At 43.0% G+C, this 19,905-nt stretch overlaps 1 protein-coding gene and 1 pseudogene across 1 annotated transcript in view; both read right to left on the bottom strand.

Annotated features, from left to right (window-relative positions):
• The window catches only part of RCAN2 (regulator of calcineurin 2), a 222,029-nt gene that overhangs the window by 164,571 nt on the left and 37,553 nt on the right, over positions 1-19,905 (bottom strand). The window lies entirely within an intron of this gene.
• Positions 1,434-12,689, bottom strand: LOC144232107 (heat shock cognate 71 kDa protein-like; annotated as a pseudogene).

Genomic DNA, 19,905 nt, shown 5'->3' with positions numbered 1-19,905 from the left:
ATAATGAACAGATAGTTTTTCACAATCACCTAAGCCGTGCATCCTCATTCAGCTATGAGTTATCACTGCCACATCTCTATTTTAACCTGTTTGATTCATAAAATTAATATGTGCACAAATCTTTTAAATGTTGCATTCTCCTTCATGTAGGAGTCCAAATACTAGGACAATATCCCATGAGTTAATAGACCCATTATTCATGTGTAACAAAACTCAGGAATAAGCCCATTTATCACAGCATAATTTATGATGGCAGAAAACTGGAAGCAATCTAAATATTCAATTAAGAACATTTTGACAGACACCACGAATTGACAAATTGAAGGCAATCCAAATGTTATTGTGGGAGAATACTTAGTAATCTGGAAAGCTGCCATCAGTGCTTCGCTAAGTGAAAAAAAGTTCTTCAGTAGGGTATAGAATAATATGTATGCACATGTATTTGCATAGGGAAACAAAAGACCTTCAAATGTTAACAGTGCCTTTTCTCTGTGTGATGGCATTACAGTGTTTGTTTTATTTTTTGAATGATTCCAGTTTTCTAAAATGTCTACGGTGAGTATTTATTACCCTTGTAATAAATGTAAAATGAAAAAAAATAATTCATATATTAAACCCAGGTTCTGTCTGTATAGACCAGTGTTTCTAAGCTGTGGTGAGTGGACAGAGTTCCAAAGATGTATTCAAAGTGGTCCATGGCTTCTACTACGAGAATTTTAATGTGGTGTTTTCATTAGGATGAGAACCTTAACACAGTAATATTGACATCTTCTGGATCATCTGGATGATCATAGTGCATCAGAGATGACCAGAGCCCATGGTGGCATTTATTGTTCTGTCTGCAAGGCTGACAAGGGCAGCTACTCTAATTCTCACAGACTAATGAGAAAAGAAACAAGTCAAATGTAACAGATGTATTTGTACCGCCTGCTGCACAAATTAGGGTTTGCAGAATTTCCAATAGAGAAAGTCCTGGAGAATATCGGGCCTGCCAAACTCAAAAGAGCTTGCGTCAGCATTCAGTACCCAATTCACATTGTGATCAGTGATTAAACTAGCAAAGAATATCATCAGTCACACTAAATTAGCCAGTGTTTTCTAGTGGTTGTTTTTAGTTTTTATTGTATTTAATGTTTGGCCTATGTGAAAGCATTATGTATAGGGACGTGGTGCCTATTTATTTTATTTTATTTTTGGTGCCGATTTCAAATACAGTTTTATTTAAGATATTGCATCTTCCACTTACCATACAGTGCTTATAAAGTGCAATGTTTATCTCCTTCCCCTACACACATATTCCATATTAAAGTATCAAGGATGCCTGGTTTATTTATTATGGCGGCTCGACTTTAAGACATGCATGAGATTTGCTACAAATTTAGGTCCTTCAAGTGTCTCGTGTGAAACAATGCTAGACCTACTCTCAGATTGGCTTAATCAACCTCTTCAATGGTGGGCAGAGAGGCGGCACCACCAGAGGGAGGAGCGCCTCCACCAGGGAAGCCCCCAGGCTTTCCTCCCGGCACGCCTCCTGCACTCTGGTACCGCTTGGTCATGACGGGGTTGCAGACTTTCTCTACTTCTTTCTGCTGTATTCAGATTCTTCTTGCTATGCAGTCTGGTTCTCATCAAGCCAGTTGATGGCTCCATTACACTTGTCAAGAATCTTCTGTTTGTCCTCATTGTTGATTTTGCCCTGAAGTTTTTCATCTTCAATGGATGGTTTCATGTTGAATGTTTAAGATTCAAGTGAATTCTTGGAAGACACCTTATCCCACTGTTTCTCATCAGCTTTGTACCTCTCAGCTTCTGCTGGGAGCTGCACTGGCCTCACTGGACGACAGTCACAGCGAGGAAATGACAGCGTTTGCACAGCTCCGGCCATGAGAAATAAAAACTAGTATCTCCTTCTGCTACTACTGGCTCATGTTGGAAAGGAGCCTGCGGGTATTGACCAGGCCTCACAATATTCCAAATAAGACCGATAGTCCCCACACAGATTCCTCATAAGGGAAAGCATATTTCTGCCTTTTTAAAAGAGACTTCAGATGAAAAATTGTGGATGATTGTCAAAAGGCTCTTCCTATGGGCCTTGCAGATCCAAGACTTACATAATAAAGGAGGCTAAGAACACAAGAGTTACAATGGAGTCTGGCCCTGAGACAAAGAGCCTAATTTAGAGTTAAGGACAGATATCCACCCCCACCCAATTGTTTCTGCTTGGAGTACCAGCCCCCCCAAGGCATTTGTGATCAGTAATTGGAGTGACTTATTCTGGCCTTGAATATGCTGATTGCACCCTGTGAAGGAACCTACTGAGGAATTTCTTCTTTTGTGATTATGGGAGTAAACATGTTTCCTGAAAGACCTGTTTTTCGTAATACTTCTCCTTAAACAAACAAGCTATTGACCCCTGCTCACAAAGAACTAACTTCACCCTTTTTATGCTAAAAACATTGTCTGGTATGCTAAAGATACCTTCCTTCCCCATAGGATAAGCATCTAAATCCCCTATCTCAATCACTATTGATAAAGGTTATGCAGGAGTCTTCTACAAATCTATGTTCTGGGAAATTCTTACATATCAAACAAGTTTGTCATTAGAAATCATTGTCTAAGGCAAATGCCACTTCTGTGCTGTCCCCCAAACACTTAATTATAAAATAAAGTTGAGCCCCAGTCAGAGCAGAGATGCCTGCCTGGTGATCAGAAAGAATCTCGGGGCTCTCTCCTCCCTCCCTCGCCGACACCGTCCATCCTTCAGGGACCCCTGGGCCCGGCCAGAGCCGGCCTCCATCAAGCTTCCTGGACCCTGAGTTCAATGTCTTCCTTGTTCAAGCAGCCCTTGTCATTAGCGATGGCAATGTTGTTCTCTTTGCCTGTGCTCTTATCCACAGCAGAGACACTGAGGATGCCATTAGCATCAATATCAAAAGTGACTTCAATCTCAGGAAAGAGGTCGGAATGGCTGTATTGCATTTGACGAGGACAGTCATGACTCCTCCAGCAGTTTAAATGCCGAGGGAAAAGAGGAGTGACATTCAACAGCCGCAAATCTTGAACATTTTCAGATTTGTCTCCAGAAAGAAAGGCTGCCTGGACAGCTGCACCATAAGGAACAACCTCATGAGCGTTGCTGCTCTTATTCAGTTCCTTTCCACTGAAGAAGTGTTGAAGACTTTTCTGAATCCTGAGGATATGGGCAGAACCACCCACCAAGACAATATCATGGATCCTATCATGGATCCAAGTCTTGTCTAGTTGGGCATCCCAAAGGGCTTTCTCTACAGGGTCCGGAATGCCATGGAGCAGGTCAGCATTTAATTCTTCAAACTGGGCATGAGCAATAAGAGGTAGAGAAGTTGAGTCCTTCATACAGAGAATCCATCTCAATACTGGCCTGGGTACTGGAAGAAAGTATACACTCAGCACATTTGCAAGCAGTATGGAGGTGACGGACTTCCCTCTTGTTCTCGCTGATGTCCTTGTTACATTTACACTTGAACTCTGCAAGAAAATGGTTGACCATTCAGTTGTCAAAGTCTTCTTTGCCTAAGGGGCTGTCTCCAGCTGTAGATTTGACATCAAGGATCCCATCTTCAGTAATGAGGGTCGACACATCAAAAGTGCCACTTTCTAATTCAAAGATCAGCACATTCCTTTCAGCTCCAATCTTTTTGTCTAAGCCAAAAGCAGTAGCAACAGCAGGTGGCTCATTAATGATTCTAAGTCCATTGAGACCAGCAATAGGTAAGCATCTTTGCTAGCTTGACGCCGAGCGTCATTAAAGTAGGTACTGTGATGACAGCATTGGTTAACAGTCTTCCCAACGTAGGCCTCTGCAATTTCCTTCATCTTTGTCAAAACCAGAGAGGACATCTCCTCTGGACAGAAACATTTTTGTCTCTCCCTTGTTTTCTGCTTGGACCTTGGGCCTGCCAGCATCATTCACCACCACGAAGGGCCAATGCTTCATATCAGATTGGACAGCATTGTTGAACCTACGTCCAATCAGGTGCTTGGCGTCAAATACTGTGTTGATAGGATGGATTGTAACTAGATTCTTTGTAGCATCACCAATCAATCACTTGGTCTCACTAAAGGCAACATAACTGGGGCACCTGGGGGGCTCAGTCGATTAAGTGTCCGACTTTGGCTCAGGTCATGATCTCACGGTTCGTGGGTTCAAGCCCCATGTCAGGCTCTGTGCTGGCAGCTCAGTGCCTGGAGCCTGCTTCGGATTCTGTCTCCCTCTCTCTCTGACCCTTCCCTGCTCACACTGTCTCTCTCTCCCTCTCAGAAATAAATAAAACATTAAAAAATTTAAAACAAATTAAATAAAGGTGACATAACTTGGGGTGGTTTGTTTTCCCCAATCATCTTCACTTTCTTATGCTGGAAGACACCCACTCAGGCAGGCGGTGCCAAGATCAATGCCAACAACTGAAGGTCCCTTAGACAGAGTTGCTTCCGTGTGATCCCTGCTTGGTGTATCTGGAGGGCCGGCACGGCATTCATGGAAACCCTGTGCCTATTTAGTTTTGAGTTGTATTAACTCAGTAGCATGTTGTGAAAACTATGAAATTGAAATCTAGAATTTTTTTTCCTTTTCAAAGTGTCTACATAGTGCTCAGGAAACACTGCCCTAGAACCAAAAACGTTCCTTATGCATGAACACAGCACCTCCAGAAGCCACAGAAATTCAGGCCACTAAGATGTCACTTAATACTGTGCACTGACACACCTAACAGCGTGTCATTAATGGAGAAGTGGTACCAGTGCACAAGTTGGTCATAATATTTGGAACCTCAAATATATTTTTATTATTTTTGTAAAATTTTTCAAATGTTTTCTTTTTTTTAAAATTTATTTCTGAGAGAGAGAGACAGCGTGAGCAGGGGAGGGTCAGAGAGAGAGGGAGATACAGAATCTGAAGCAGGCTCCAGGCTCTGAGCTGTCAGCACACAGCCCGACGTGGGCCTTGAACCCACAAACCGCGAGATCATGACCTGAGCCAAAGTTGGATGCTTAACCGACTGAGCCACCCAGGTGCCTCAAATATATTTTTATTATTCACAGATATATTAAAAGCCATGTTAGGGTCCCAGATCAGTTGACCAAAGCCCATTTAATATAAAATGCTCCTGGACCAGGAAGAATGATATGTCCTGGGGTACATTTGAAAACACAAGTTTTCCCTTCTTTTTTCATGATACCAGGAAACATTTTATAGCAGAGGCTTGGGGCTACCTGTCCTTACCTTTAGCTTCATTCCAGCCCAACCTCTTTTATAAATCTAAGCAGCTCTTCCTCCTAAAAGTATTCCCTGCCACAAAACAAATGCTATTATGCAGTCATATAATCGCCCAAGGTTTTACAAACAGCTTGACAGGGCCTGTCTTACTGATTCCTTATACTGTAGCAGCTTGATATATAAGCATTAAAATTCTCATTTTGTAGCTATTGAAACTAATTCTCTGAGAGGTTAAGAGACTTTCCCATGGTCAAACATCTAGTAACAAAATACGCCTAAAGTAGAAGTGTTTGATTCCAATTCTCTGGTGTTTCTCCCCCAACCCCCAATAATAACTCATGGCTATTTCTCTTTCCTAGGTCATTAGGAGTGGGGAAAAATGTTTAATGGACAAACCTTGCTCTGCATGACTATTAATCAACACTTAACTCCCTGAGATACTCGCATTTTCAAAGCAGAGCACCAGGCTGCTGAAATCTATAACATGGAGAACGGCGGAAAAGATGTGTTTGTTTCCTAGGGTTGCAAATGACCACAAACCCAGTGGTTTCCAACAACAGAAATGCATACTCTCACAGTTCTGGAAGCTAGAGGGCTGAAATCAAAGTGCTGGCAAAAGTCGATTTCTTCTGTGGGCTCCAGGGGACAGTCCCCTTCTAAGCCTCTCTCCTGGCTCCTGTGGCTGCTGGCCGTCCTGGGTGTGCCCTGGCCTGAGACACTTCACTCCAATCCCTGCCGCGTCACCTCCTCTTCTGCGTTCTCCCCTTCTCTCCTCTTCTCAGGACCCTTGTCATTGGATGTGGGGCTCACCCTCATCCAGGCGGGTCTTATCCTGAGATCTTTAACTTAAGTCTATTTGCAAAGACCCTTTTACGAAATGAAGCCCCATTCACAGGTTCCAATGGACCAATCTTTGGAAGTGGGGCACAATTCAAACCACTGCCAAGGGCAACTGCGAAGTAAACGTTCTTGTTCATGGATTACCTGGGGCAACTCAGCAATCCTATATCCCACCCGTTATCTCCTAGCCAAAAACAAAGGTCTTACATCTGGAAATTTCCTCCAGCCTCTGGATTCCACTTCTGGTTTCCACCTCTCGTTTTTAGTTTCCCATCATTCTGTATTCTGCCTAAAACTGGAATTGCCTCTCTACCTTGCCTGTTCATGCGATCACCTCCCCTGGGAGGGCTGCCTGGCTTTCACTGATTTCTCTACCTGGCGTGGTCTTCCACTCTCCTGGGTACTTATTCAAGCCCACTGAGTCCAGGCTTCCTAGAAAGCTCATTCCCCACCCCACTCATCCTCAACTACCATTTATCTTGGACCAGAACGCTAACACTGGGGAGAAATGACTGGTTGTTCTCAGAGGTGAAGGCAGTCCTGCCCTGCCTGGAAATCAGTTTCTCTCATTAGTTCCTGACAGCTGATGCTTTTCGTGGCTTCTTTCTCTTGCCTCTGCCTTCACATCAGCATCTGCTCCTGTGGTCCAGAAATCCCAGGGCATTTCCCGTGCCCCACCGCAGGTAGAAGACACCTGGCTCAGGGCTCCTGTGGCCACTATCCCATAGCACTGGGGGGAAAAGGTGGTAGTGGCCATTTTCAAGAAAAACAGATGACCAATAATTGTCAGAAAAGAAAGGCTTCTCTTTGCCTTGGACACTATTCTCTATGACAGACGGCACTTCTTAAAATACATCCTCCACTGACCACCTGAATGAGAAATACCCGTGATGGTTGTTAAACATGCACCTTTCTGAGCCACTGTAACAGAACCTCTGTGAAGAGACAGAGAACTCTGTGTTTTAGCAAGTTTCCTAGTGAGCCTCTTACATGCTAGATTCTGAGAACCGTCACCCAGTATAATCAAAGGACAAAACTCAGCCGCGCTTCCCGTCATTAAACCAGGCAACTTCTGCTCCCGCACAGAGATACGGTGCCTTTCCCCTCGAGCTCTAATTATCAAAGGTAAGAAGTGCAGAGAGAAAAAAAGAGCAGCACAAGATGTCCCAAATCTTTCCCCAGGAGGAGGTGTGCCTGCCTGACTTCTTGTGTAGTGCAGGAGGCTGGCCCATGAGGCCCCCAGCCTGAGTGTGATCCGGTCAGTTTCAAAGTAACTTGTGAACTGTGCAAGCCAGAAGTCGTCAGTGTTAATTTCGTTTCTGCCTGTACCTTTCCCTGAAGCTTTCCAAATCCTCCACAATCATTAGCACATCTTCAGTTACATGGCAAATGGCTTTAAGTGTAAATATAAATATACTAATTCACTGGACAACAAAAACACTCATAGTCAGGGCGCCTGAGTAGCTGGCTCAGCCGGATAAGTGTCCGACTTCAGCTCAGGTCATGATCTCGCGGTTTGTGAGTTTGAGCCTTGCATTGGGCTATGTGCTGACAGCTCAAAGCCTGGAGCCTGCCTCAGATTCTGTGTCTCCCTCTCTCCCTGCCCCTCCCCACCTCTCGAAATAAATATTTCTCAAAAATAAATATTTTAAAAAATGTTTTGAAAATTTTTATGTCTTTTATTCTGAGAGACAGAGAGCGAGTGTGGGAGGGGCAGAGAGAGAGGGAGATACAGAATCTGAAGCAGGCTCCAGGCTCTGAGCTGTCAGCACAGAGCCCGACGTGGGGCTCAAACCCACGGACTGTGAGAGCATGACCTGAGCCAAAGTCGGACGCTCAACCGACTGAGCCACCCAGGCGCCCCTAAGAAATTTTTTTAAAAACACTCATATTCAAATCAGATGTGCTTTCTTCCCAGCAGAGCCACAGAGAGGCGGGATGCCTGAGCTTTCGCCCTTATAACTAGGCGGAATCTGACCAGTGTTGCCCTACCATTTCTCATCGAGCCCCTACAATCAAAGGTTTCCAAAAGGTGGAGCGTGGTAAGGTGGTCCTAACACAGTGCTGGCTGCCCATGTCAAGTCTACACAGCAGCAACAACAGCCCAGCATGTCTGAAAATGTGTACAGAAGTACAAATAAATAAATAAATACACACATAAGACAGCTCTTAAAAACAGTGCTTGTGATTTAGGGAAATTGGTAATGTTGCCACTAACATATTAGGAATGAATGTACCTGAAACACTGAAGTAGCAGAGGTTTGAGTTTAAAAACCAAAAGCTTGAAAGACCTGGATTCAGCTTACCAACCAGCATGTGGTTACCAAGTACTTATCATGTGCTAAAAAATGTATATTTTACATGTGTGTTGTGTGTCTAGATAAGTGTGTGTTTGTGTGTGTGTGTGTGTGTATGTGTGTTGCATTAAAAAATAATTCTGCAAGCTCCGACTGCTGGGCAGTTCTTGACCTTGGATGCTTAGCTTTTCCAAGGCCTGCTAGCTAGATTTAGGTTAGTGGGATATACCACTAAAGGGTGGAATCTAGAATGTATTTTTCATTCCTATGCACCCTTCCCTGCTCCTACACCAATAGATCTTCACACAAAGTGAATTATTAACAGTAGCAAAAGTTTTACATGCACACAAAAAGTTGACCAAAAACTCCCAAGATAATTGTATCGTGCTACACAGACAACAGGTATTCTGGGCCTCTGAGGTGAGGACTGGCTACGTGGCATTTGTGTTTTATGGCAGGGTACGGGGCGAGGGGTATAATCTTAGAGGAGGTGATCTGGAAGGGGGATATTATTACTCTTTCCATCAGAGAACATGCTGCTTGAAATATTAATCTTTATAACTTTGTAACCACTAAGTTTTTTATTTATATCTAAGGTGCTACATAAAGGTAATTTGTTATGAAGTGAGTACTTATACTTTTGTTTATGTCATTTGGGATCTGCTTACTAAAGCTCTTCTTGAAACCCTGCTCCTGTTAACATTTACCCTCCTGCCTGGTCTAGAGCACCTTCCGAGCTATATATTCAATTCTTAATTGTGGGTTGGAATCAAAATTATTCTAGAAATGTAATAGGATCCACGAAACAAGTATACTTTTAATACAGTTTAGAACTGTAGTTCTTTGATTACATTAAAAATATTGATTTTGAATCTGCGCATTTCTTTCTAATGCAGACAAATTGTTGGATGTTAAATGTTGCAAAAGCAGGCAAAAAAGGCTAATCTGGTAAAAAAAAAAATGGAGGGTAGGGTCTAGGAGATCTGAATTATATGACACGAGGCACACTGCTTACCACATTGTTATATCAACCTCCTCATGCAAATCTATAGGAAAAAACAAACAAACAAACAAACCCAAATAACCCTCTACAAGATTGTATCACAGATCTTATTTCCTTTTCCACATACCAGGGATAAAGGCACTTCCCCAAATTCTGAGCAGTTCTTTCTTCTAAAGAAAACCAGTTATGATCTCATGAGTGTAATTAATTACAAAATTTAATTGCAAACGTAAGCAATTGCAACTTATTTGCAGTAAAAGATGGCATATCAATAAATTTAATCTGCAAAGATTCACGCTACCATCTTATGACAGGCTTGGGAAATTTGGATGTGAGAGTCTCCATGCATACTCAATGTAAAAAAAATAATAAAGACAGATATATAATTTTCTCAAATAAAGTCACTGCTCCAAATCTCATTAAATTCTGGCAGATATTTCTCGATTTGTTCTCATTTCTTTCTTAGGCTTCAAATACACTCCTCAAAGGCAGAAATGTGTAGTCCAGTCCTCGCTGATCTCAGCCTTCACGGCATTAATGATTTTGATGGAAGACCAGGACTGGTTGTTTGAGGTTTACAGCAATTTGAAACAAATGCTTCCATCCACTCTTTCTGTTAATGTTCATATATGACTCAGGAGAGAATCAGGTCTTGTGCTCTGCTTTTAGTAAACCCTCTGCTTTAACATAGACATTTTTACAGTGTCTGTGAACACTGTAAAAGACAGATTTCAAGCTTTTGGAGACCACCTCCTTGAATGGCGTGGCTATAAATTATCAGAGAACTTTCAGTGTAAATAATAACACTTTAATCCCTTCCACTCTACGCTTTATTCCCATCACTTTATGTTTCAAAAAAACTAAACAAGTAGCCGATGGTTTTTCTGAAATAAAAATCACAGTATTTCACTTGGAAACGAGGTATACAATTCGGTATGGGCGATTCAGTGACAAATATCCAAACGCTGGGTCCTCTGACCTTCACTCTCCAATAAAGGTGACAGAAACCTCTAGAGTTGACCCTAAAATCCCAAAGTCTCGAAGGGCGCCTGGGGGGCTCAGTCGGTTAAGCATCTGATTCTTTGTTTCAGCTCAGGTCATGATCTCATGGTTCAGGAGTTAGAGCCCCACATCAAACTTTGTGCTGACAGTACAGAGCCTGCTTGGGATTCTCTCTCTCTCTCTCTCTCTCTCTCTCTCTCTCTCTCTATCCCTCTCAAAATAAATAAACTTAAAAAAAAAAAATTAAACCCCAAAGTCTGAGCTCCTGGAGCATGGGACTGAGACAGTACTGTGTCCTTGTACCAGAAAAATATTCAAGGCTCTTTCCCTTCTGAACTCTTATCACTGGACTGACTGTTCGGCAAAGTAGCCATAGACTGCCAGGGGGTGGGGAAGAGGGAGGAGGCACCAAAGGAGATAAAGACCAACGTGCAGAAATACAACACAGCAAGAGGCCCCTTTTAGCATCCTCAGCATAATCAGATTTACATAAACCAGGACCAAAACTTATGCAGTCAAGAGCCAATGGCAGTATACTCTGCTATTTTTTAAATATATCTTTTCCTCACACAGGTAGCAACCACTCAAAGACAAAGATCTCAGTAGAAACGAAACTTGGATTTCTCATGAGAAACAGCAAAGTAATGATTTAAACCATTTTTAAACAGCTGCTTTATCTAAGTCTCCAAGGAGAATTTCAAGAAAACTCAGGCAAAGCATCCATCTTTAAAAAGTCCAGGGGCACCTGGGTGGCTCAGTCGGTTGAGCGTCCATCTTCGGCTCAGGTCATGATCTCGCGGTTCGTGGGTTCGAGCCCCGCGTCAGGCTCTGTGCTGACTGCCGGCTCAGAGTCTGGAGCCTGTTTCAGATTCTGTGTCTCCCTCTCTCTGACCCTCCCCTGCTCATGCTGTCTCTTTCTCTCTCCAAGAAATAAATAAAACATTAAAAATAAAATAAAAAGTCCATATTCAAATAGCAGTAAGAACATGAAAAATACAGTACTTTGATTGTTCAGAAGAACGAAAGCATTTTTATTGCCAGGAACTGCTTCATGGACAGAGCACTAGACCTTGAAGGATGAGGATTAAAAAAAAATTTTTTTTAATGTTATATTTATTTCTGAGAGAGAGAGAGGGCATGAGCAGGGAAGGGCCAGAGAGAGAGGGAGACACAGAATCTGAAACAGGCTCCAGGCTCTGAGCTGGCTGTCAGCACAGAGCCCAACGCGGGGCTCGAACCCACGAACCACGAACCATGAGATCATGACCTGAGCCGAAGTTGGACGCTTAACTGACTGAGCCACTCAGGCACCCTGGTGATTTTTTTTTTTAATAGCAGTGAGGGGTGGGGGAAACAAATCTATTTCAGGATTGATAATTTTATATCATTTTAATTTTGTATGTTCATATCCTGTTTTGTGACAGGGTCAAGAAATCTGTATTTGTCATAAGTTATATAGGTGACTTAGGTTCAAGACTTTGGAAACCCATATGTTGACCTACAGCTGTAGTTCTTTCAGTGTGGTCCCTAGACCTGTAGCCTCAAAATTAGCATCTCCTGGGAACCTGTTAGATGTACAGATGCTCAGGGCCCTTGGCAGACCTACTGCAGCAGAATCCCTAAGGGTGGGCCTGCTGATTTAACTAGAAGCCAGGTAAGTGGGATGCAGCTGAGATTTGGAACCACTGGCCTACGGAGATGCCAACGTTCCCAAGGTGCCTCTTCAGGCGATTGCTGAGAATTTCTGATGCACGGGGAATTTAACAGTACTAGACAAAAAGAAAGGTGAGAGGTGCCTTGGTGGCTCAGTTGGTTAGGCATTGACTCTTGATCTCAGCTCAGTCGTGATCTTATTGTTCGTGGGACTGAGCCCCAGGGCGTGCTCTGTACTAACAGTGTGGAGACTGCCTGGGAGTCTTTCCCTCTCTGTCTGCCCCTCCCCCACTTGTGGATGCACACACGCTCTTTCTTTCTCACCTTTTTACAAAGGTAATATTGACTGTAGTCTAAAATAAAGTATAAAAAATAGAAAAATAAAGGTGAGATTACATAATCTTACAGAGGGCCAGATCTTTAGAGGCATGCCTCTAAAGGAAGAGAGAAAGGACTGATATTGACAGAGGACTATGTAAAAATTGAAGCCTCAGTGTGTCCCGAAGAAGTAGAATTAAACAAGAAACTGGGGATTAACATGGAATGGTACCAGCCAACACTGAAACTGCTCATCTGGAAAGAAGCTTCTTTGATTTTTCAAAGTCATCAGTAAGTTGAGATTGGTATTTTCAAAATCCATGATTATTCTCTCAGGAGGGAAGCTGTTTATAAAACAACTTCTGAGGATTTTCTGGTCGGAGTCCTTCTGGAATCAGGCACATCTTGTTTCCTGGGCAGCCTCTGTCCGATACCTTGAAGAGACAGCTTTCACTGACAGTGTTCCTATTACTTCCCTACGGGCACCCCCCACTGCTCCGTGGCACGTTACTTTGCCCAGGTACCTGTCTACATGTTTAGAATCATCCGATACGAGCCTAAGCAGCTGTGATGTCTGCAGGCTCTTCGTGGCAACCTGCTGCAGACGGTACCAGCTGGTGAGCTGCTCAGACTGCCACACGGGCTCTCTTTGTCCTGCTCTGGAAGAAGGTGACTCATCAGCTCCCACTGTAGCCTGGCCTCCCTCTGCTGGAAAAGCAGAACTGGATGTGCTGCCCTTCACATACCAAAGATTTTGCAAGGAGGGCGGCGTGTCTCATTTGAATATTTCCCGCACTGCTCCTATTTCTGGGAATGGTGACAGACTGAAGATCCATGCTACCACCAGGACGCCGGGCGCAGCGACCAAGGTTAGGGTACCGTTCCCGCCAGCCAAACAGAGCAAAGCTGCCAGCCCATGCAGAGAAGAGATGCACCTGCCTGGCCTCTCCACCTCAGTGCTCTACCTGGCTGAGTATAACCAGATAAAGAGGAACAGGAAAAGGAGCAGTCAGGGGCTTGGCAAGGAACGATATTTCTACCTGGTTTGTTGTTTTTGCTTTTCCAAGAGGAAGTAGTTTGACCAAGAAAACTGCCACCTTCCTAAGGATGCCTGGCCTCATGTTTACTCCTGCACGTTGCTTTTGCGTGTCAGAAAATCAAGAGTTAAGTAAGAGTCAACCATCACCTAAGATCCTGGGAGACATTCCAGGGCCCGTGAATTTCACAGTGTGATATCAAACCACAAGAATCCAAACCCGGATCATCTGCCATGGGATGTCTTTTACATTATGCTAATAGAATAGATTCCTTAGATGTTGATTGATTGGAATGCAAAAGTTACCTTCGAGTTTTTAGAAACAGTGTGTAAATATTAGGAATTCCGTGTAAAGGAAGGGAATAGTCTAAGCTGAGTTTTCAATCTTCTCATCCAATCCCAGAATCCTAGAGATTCACTTTCTTTTGTATACAATTCTATGAGCAAATACGAATGCAATAGCTAAAAATTACATTTAGTAGATACATAAAGGTTATATAATAAGACCAGAAATATTATTACAGAGTCTGTTCTTACATTATTAGTCACCTTTCAAAGGTTTCTTAATTCCTTTACGGGCTTTAAATACCACTTAATCAATTCTGGCCGCAGTTCAATTCACACATTCAATGGATTTCCATGGCATTGTATTTCTAAAACGTATATGCTATAGATATTTACAACTAGGCTCCATACTTTCATTCCACAATGTCAAGAGAGGCGAGGCCAAAAGGGGTGGATGCAGTTTGTATCCATGAAAGTCCTGGACCATTTTCTCCAATATCACTTTTTCTGTAACAGACTCTCAGAAGCCACCTCCCTCCCTCCCTCCCTCTCCCCCTTCCTTCCTTCCTTCCTTCCTTCCTTCCTTCCTTCCTTCCTTCCTTCCTTCCCTCCCTCCCTCACTCCCTCCCACTTCCTCCCCCACTTCCCNAGACCACAGTCTTTCTTTCTTTTACAAAGTTTTCAAAGTTCAAAAAATATTTTTGGGCAAAGGTTTGAAATAGTAGGTGACGTGAAATGTATCAATAACAGACCCCATTCTATTTCAAGTTGATTCGGACTTGCTAAAAAAGCTGAATAGTAAACAGCACATCACGTATTTGACATGGTATGTCTCCATCTTCTGGCCACAGGGCAGAAAGGCATGCGTGAGAAACAGTTAACCAGTTCTGGGAACGGACCAGAAATGGAATTTTTTTTTTTTTTACAAATGGAATCTCTTGGCTGTTACTACAGTGTTCAAATATTTTCTGAAAGCCTAGTCTGGGTGTGGTTCCAGATAAGAGGCAGACGCATAAGAATAGTTTGTAGGAAAGATGATTTTCTTATTTTGTGAAAAATTCTATCTTATAGAGCAAATCTTTGAAAAATTCAAATGCACATAACAATGTTATTTGGAAAATAGTCAGTGTTAACAAGGATAACATGATGTTAAGCTATCTCTCGACTTGTGGCTTTCAAAGTCCTTTTATATCCATAATGTTGGTCATCATTAGCATTGAAAGGTGGCTGGTGGGGTGCCAGGGTAGCTCACTCAGTTGAGCATCAGACTTCGCCTCAGGTTTGTGAGTTCTAGCTCCACATCTGGCTCACTACTGTCCATGCAGAGCCTGCTTCAGACCCTCTGTACCCCCCTCCTTGCCCACCACTTTAAAAAATAAGTAAACATTAAAAAGAAAGAAAGAAAGAAAGAAAGAAAGAAAGAAAGAGAGAGAGAAAGATGGCTGGAGCATGTAGGAAGCAGAGACGGGGAGGGAGCTCACAGGCTTCATAGTTCAACAAGGGTAAGTCTGCTTACTGGCACCTCCATTTTTTTGCATGTAACCAAAACAAACACCTTAAACTTTTGAAGCCACTTACTTCAAATATCAAACAGTAAGAAGAACCTACGGTTGCTGGGAAGATCCCACAGAATCTATAGCCTATTGAAAAGTACGTAGAATGCCCAATGACCGATGAATAGATAAACAAAATGAAATACGGTAGTTCCTTCCTTTATCCAAAGTTTTGCTTCCCACGGTTTCAGTTACCCATGGTCAACAGAGGCCAGGAAGCAGACCTCCTTCTTCTGACATAGTCAGAAGATCAACAGCAGCCTCACACTACATCACAGTGCCTGCGTCATTGCTCTCCCCTCATCTCATCACATGGGCACGTTTTCATTCCACATCATCACCGGAAGAAGGCTGAGTTCAGCACAAAATATTTTGAGAGACCGAGAGAGAAACCATATTCACATAACTTTTATGACAGCACATTATATAAGTATTCTATTTTATTACCAATTACTATTAATCTCTTACTGTGCCTAACTTACAAATTAAATGTTATCATAGGTATGTATCTATAGGATAAAAGTATTGTACATATAGGGGTCAGGACTATCCATGGTTTGGGGCATCCACTCGGAGTCTTAGAACATATGCACAATGGATAAGAGAGGACTAGAAATATTATTCGGTTAAAAAGGAAAGAAATCCTGGCACATGCTACGACATTAATGAATCTTGAGGACATGATGCTAGACGAAACGAACCAGACACAAAAGGACAAATACGGGATGATTCCACTTACATGAAGAACCAAGAGTAACCAAAGTAACGGAGACAGAAAGTAGAATCAAGGTTACCAGGGGCTGGCGGGGGAGGAAGGAATGGAGGTTTAAAGGCTACAGAGTTTCAGTTTTACAAGGTGAAAACGTTCTAAGAGATGGATGGTGCGAGATGGCTGCACAATGATGTGAGTGTACGTACAGTTACAAATGCTTACAATGGCAGATTTTGTTATGTCTATTCAGCGCATACAAACCATTAGAGAGATACCTAGTCCATGGTGAACAGGAGCGCCTAGAAGCTGTAACAGCTCTTCTACTCTGCTATATCACTGCCAGTGATCACTTAACACTGATAGGAAGACTAGGGCTTTTAGCGACGGGCCTAGGTCTATCCTCGGTGACAAAGTAAGTTACCAGACCCTTCCGCCAGAGGTACTCACTGACGTACGTATGCCCATAGGAGTTTTTAATGTTTAGAAACGGCCCAACAGCTTTGCACCCTGATGTGGGATAACTGAAAACACAGGGGTCAAACCCACTAAAGGCAAGTTTTAAACTTTCTGGTAAATTTGAAAAGAAATGTGGCTTCCATTGCTTGTTTTTCTTTAGGGGAGATAGACTTTTAGTGTCATAAATCATATCCAGCACTATCCTTATACTCTGACCCAGGATACATGACCAACATCACTCCATTACGTAGTGGCTAGCGCCTCCCTCCACCACGTACAACCTCAAGTTTTCAAAGGCAGTGTCATTGGCTGGGTCTAGGAGGTGGTCTGGGCTATAAAACCGAGTCCAAAATTGTCATTTAGTCATAGGATTGTGATTAAAATATTTGAAATCATCCATACTAATAAACCAGATTGGTTTCATGAAGAGATGAGGTCCCTGGGTAGATTTTGTACATCCTGGTTAGTATGTCAGGAAGGTCACAAATCTGTGTTACTCCTCGCAAAGGGAGGTAACTGAAGGCCTGGAAGGCGGTGGACAACAGAGTAGAAGGAAGTGGGGAAAGCCTATGTGCAGCATTTACTGAGTAGCCAAAACCTGTCCCCAGCAAAGCATCAATAGGAGTAGGATGGGGTATTCGGGGAAGTTCCTCACTCACATGAAGACACTCAAACACTTCACTACAGGGTTCTAAGGTTCTAGATAGAATAAGTGAAAACCTCAGAAGGTCTGAATTAGAGACAGAATTGTGGCCCCCCGAAAAACAACTTGACAAACAAAAATATTAAGAAGGGTCTGTTACACTTTTGTTCACCCATATAGCATGTTGCCTGTTTCAGGAACTCTTAGTGACCTTTTAATATTTAAATCGGAGTGTCAAATAAAATTTATTTCTTATTGTAACTGCGGCTACTGCTTATGAACATTTATTCTGTGCTTTCCTACATTCTAACTCTTCTGACATTTGACCTATGGAGGACTGAGGATCAGAGATAGTAAGGATCTTCTGCAAGGCCAGTTACTAAGTAGCCGAGCTGGGTTTTCAACCCTGTCTGTCAGTCTGTCTCCAAAGCCTGTGCAATTATCTCCTGGATGTGCCTTAGGTTTTTAGAGTGGAGTTAGCTCATTCTTTAGTATTTTCAAAAAAAATATATGATTAGAAGCTGAGCGGAGGGGCACCTGGGTGGCTCAGTTGGTTAAGGGTCTGACTTCAGCTCAGATCATGAGCTCACTCATGGGTTCGAGCCCCATGCTGACAGCTCAGAGCCTGGAGCTTGCTTCAGATTCTGTGTCTCCTTCTCTCTCTGCTCCTCCTGTTCACACTCTGTCTCTCTCTGTCTCTCAAAAATGAATAACCGTTTCAAAAATTTTTTAAAACAGTCTAGTAGAAACATGGTTTTCCTCATCACATTTAATTTCAGAGAGCAAAGACAGAGTCCTTTTGCTCTTTGTATCTGTGCACCTAGTTCAGTGCCTGAAATTAAAGAGACATTGGGATCAATCCATGAATCAATGAACTCCACACAGCTAAATTAAAAGAGTGTTGCAAGAAAATACTGATCAATACAGATCATGGACAGCCACCTCCATAACCAATGAATGAAAAAAGTCATCAGTCTCTACCTTGGGAATATTTTTCTAACAAAAATAATGCCCTTGCTCAGGGACAAAGCGGTGTGAGAGGTGGCCATATGTGGCAGACCTGAAGGAGATGACTCAGCCTGGCAGGAAGGGAAGGCAGCAGCCATAGCCCTGATGCCTAGCACGGTGTCTGGCACATGTAAGTGTCTGGTAAATATGTAAGTGAACTGATCAACCAGGGCACAAGAGCAGGGCTTCCCTTAGAAAGACAATAAGGGCACAAGAAGCAATAGACCATCACAGGGGACCTCATTCCTCCTGTAAGACAGGGGCACCCCCCGGACACCCTTGGAGAGGCACTGTTTCCGTAAGAAGCACTACTCAGGTACTCACACCTGCCCAGCCTACTCAGCTGATCCTCAGGTTGCAAAAGATAGCAAAGTGAGATCGGTCAGCCAGTTGTGTATTTTTCTCCAGCAGCTGTTCAGGGGCAGACTCAAGAATTGAAGCAAGCTAGGGTGAAGGCTTTTCCAAGAGAATATAATAAAGACAGCAAACACATTGAGTGCATTCTGAAGGAAGCCATTATAGTAATAGGCCATGACCTGTAGACTGGTAAGGAGGTAGTACGGTTATGAAAAAGGCTGGATTGGAGATCTGTCCTAAAGGACTTGAGGTGCTCAAGAATTGCTAGAGTCGGGGCGCCTGGGTGGCTTAGTCGGTTAAGCGTCTGACTTTCGCTTAGGTCGTGATCTCGCGATTCGTGGGTTCGAGCCCCGCGTCCGACTCTGTGCTGACTGCCAGCTCAGAGCCTGGAGCCTATTTCAGAGTCTGTATCTCCCTCTCTCTCTGACCCTCCCCTGCTCACGCTGTCTCTCTCTCTCTCTCCTAGAAATAAATAAAAATATTAAAAAAAAAAAAAAAGAATTGCTAGACTAGAAATGTGTCAGGGCTCCCAGGTGGCTCAGTCACTTAAGTGTCCAACTCTTCATTTCGGCTCATGTCATGAACTCACAATACTGAACCCCGATTGAGTCCCGAGTGGGGTTCTGTGCTGACAGTGCGGAGTCTGCTTGGGATTCTTCTCTCCCTCTCTCTCTCTTCCTCCCCCTCCCCTTGTCTCAAAATAAATAAATAAACATTAAAAAAAAAAAACGTGTGAGTAGATAAAGGATAAAAAGTGGGATGCTTGGAGTTAAAAATTGAAACTGAGGACATCCTCCCAACAAGGAGGGACTTGCTTTATCACCTTTCCTTAGTGCAGCTCTGGTTCTAAACCCTATGAGATTGAACTTGGCTACTCTGCTTACTTTCTGTATGCCCTTGGGCAAGCCATGTAACATCTCTGAGCTCCTATCTATAAAACAGAGATAGTCATCCTTTCCTATTACTTGGAAGGTTACAAATAACAGATGTAAAGCTATTACTACATGGCAGTGCTCAATCCTGGCTGCTATTTATAATTATTTTCATTATAAGACACATGCTGTGGCTGTCTTTACATTATGTGTAATATAATATATACATAGTAATATGTGAATAGATTGCTCTTCTCCTGTAACTCACGTTCCTGATTTTTGCAGCCTTTTAAAAAATCTCTTGGCGGACTCGTAACTATCACTCCTGTCGGTATCATCAGGGGTGGAAACCAGCTTCCGAGCACCTAAAAATGCAGGCAGCGGGAGAGGGGACCCATCAGGGAGTCAAGCGTTTCTGCAGACTGATGCTTCTTTTGTGATGCCTCTTTCCCTCTTTGGAATTCTGTTTTAATGGCTTCTGGCCCTCCTGGGTTCTGCCAGATACTTGCGTTTTGGCCTCGGAAAGAGTTACTGCTGTTGTTTTTCACGATTCTGCTATCTGAATGAAGCAGGATCTCATACAAGTATGTGGCCAAAAAAAAAAAAAAAAAAAAAA

The sequence above is a fragment of the Crocuta crocuta genome, unplaced genomic scaffold (assembly GCF_008692635.1).
Source record: "Crocuta crocuta isolate KB4526 unplaced genomic scaffold, BGI_CrCroc_1.0 scaffold44, whole genome shotgun sequence".
Taxonomy (NCBI): domain Eukaryota; kingdom Metazoa; phylum Chordata; class Mammalia; order Carnivora; family Hyaenidae; genus Crocuta; species Crocuta crocuta.
The sequence above is the reverse complement of the archived record's forward strand: the minus strand, read 5'-3'. Positions and strand labels throughout refer to the sequence as shown.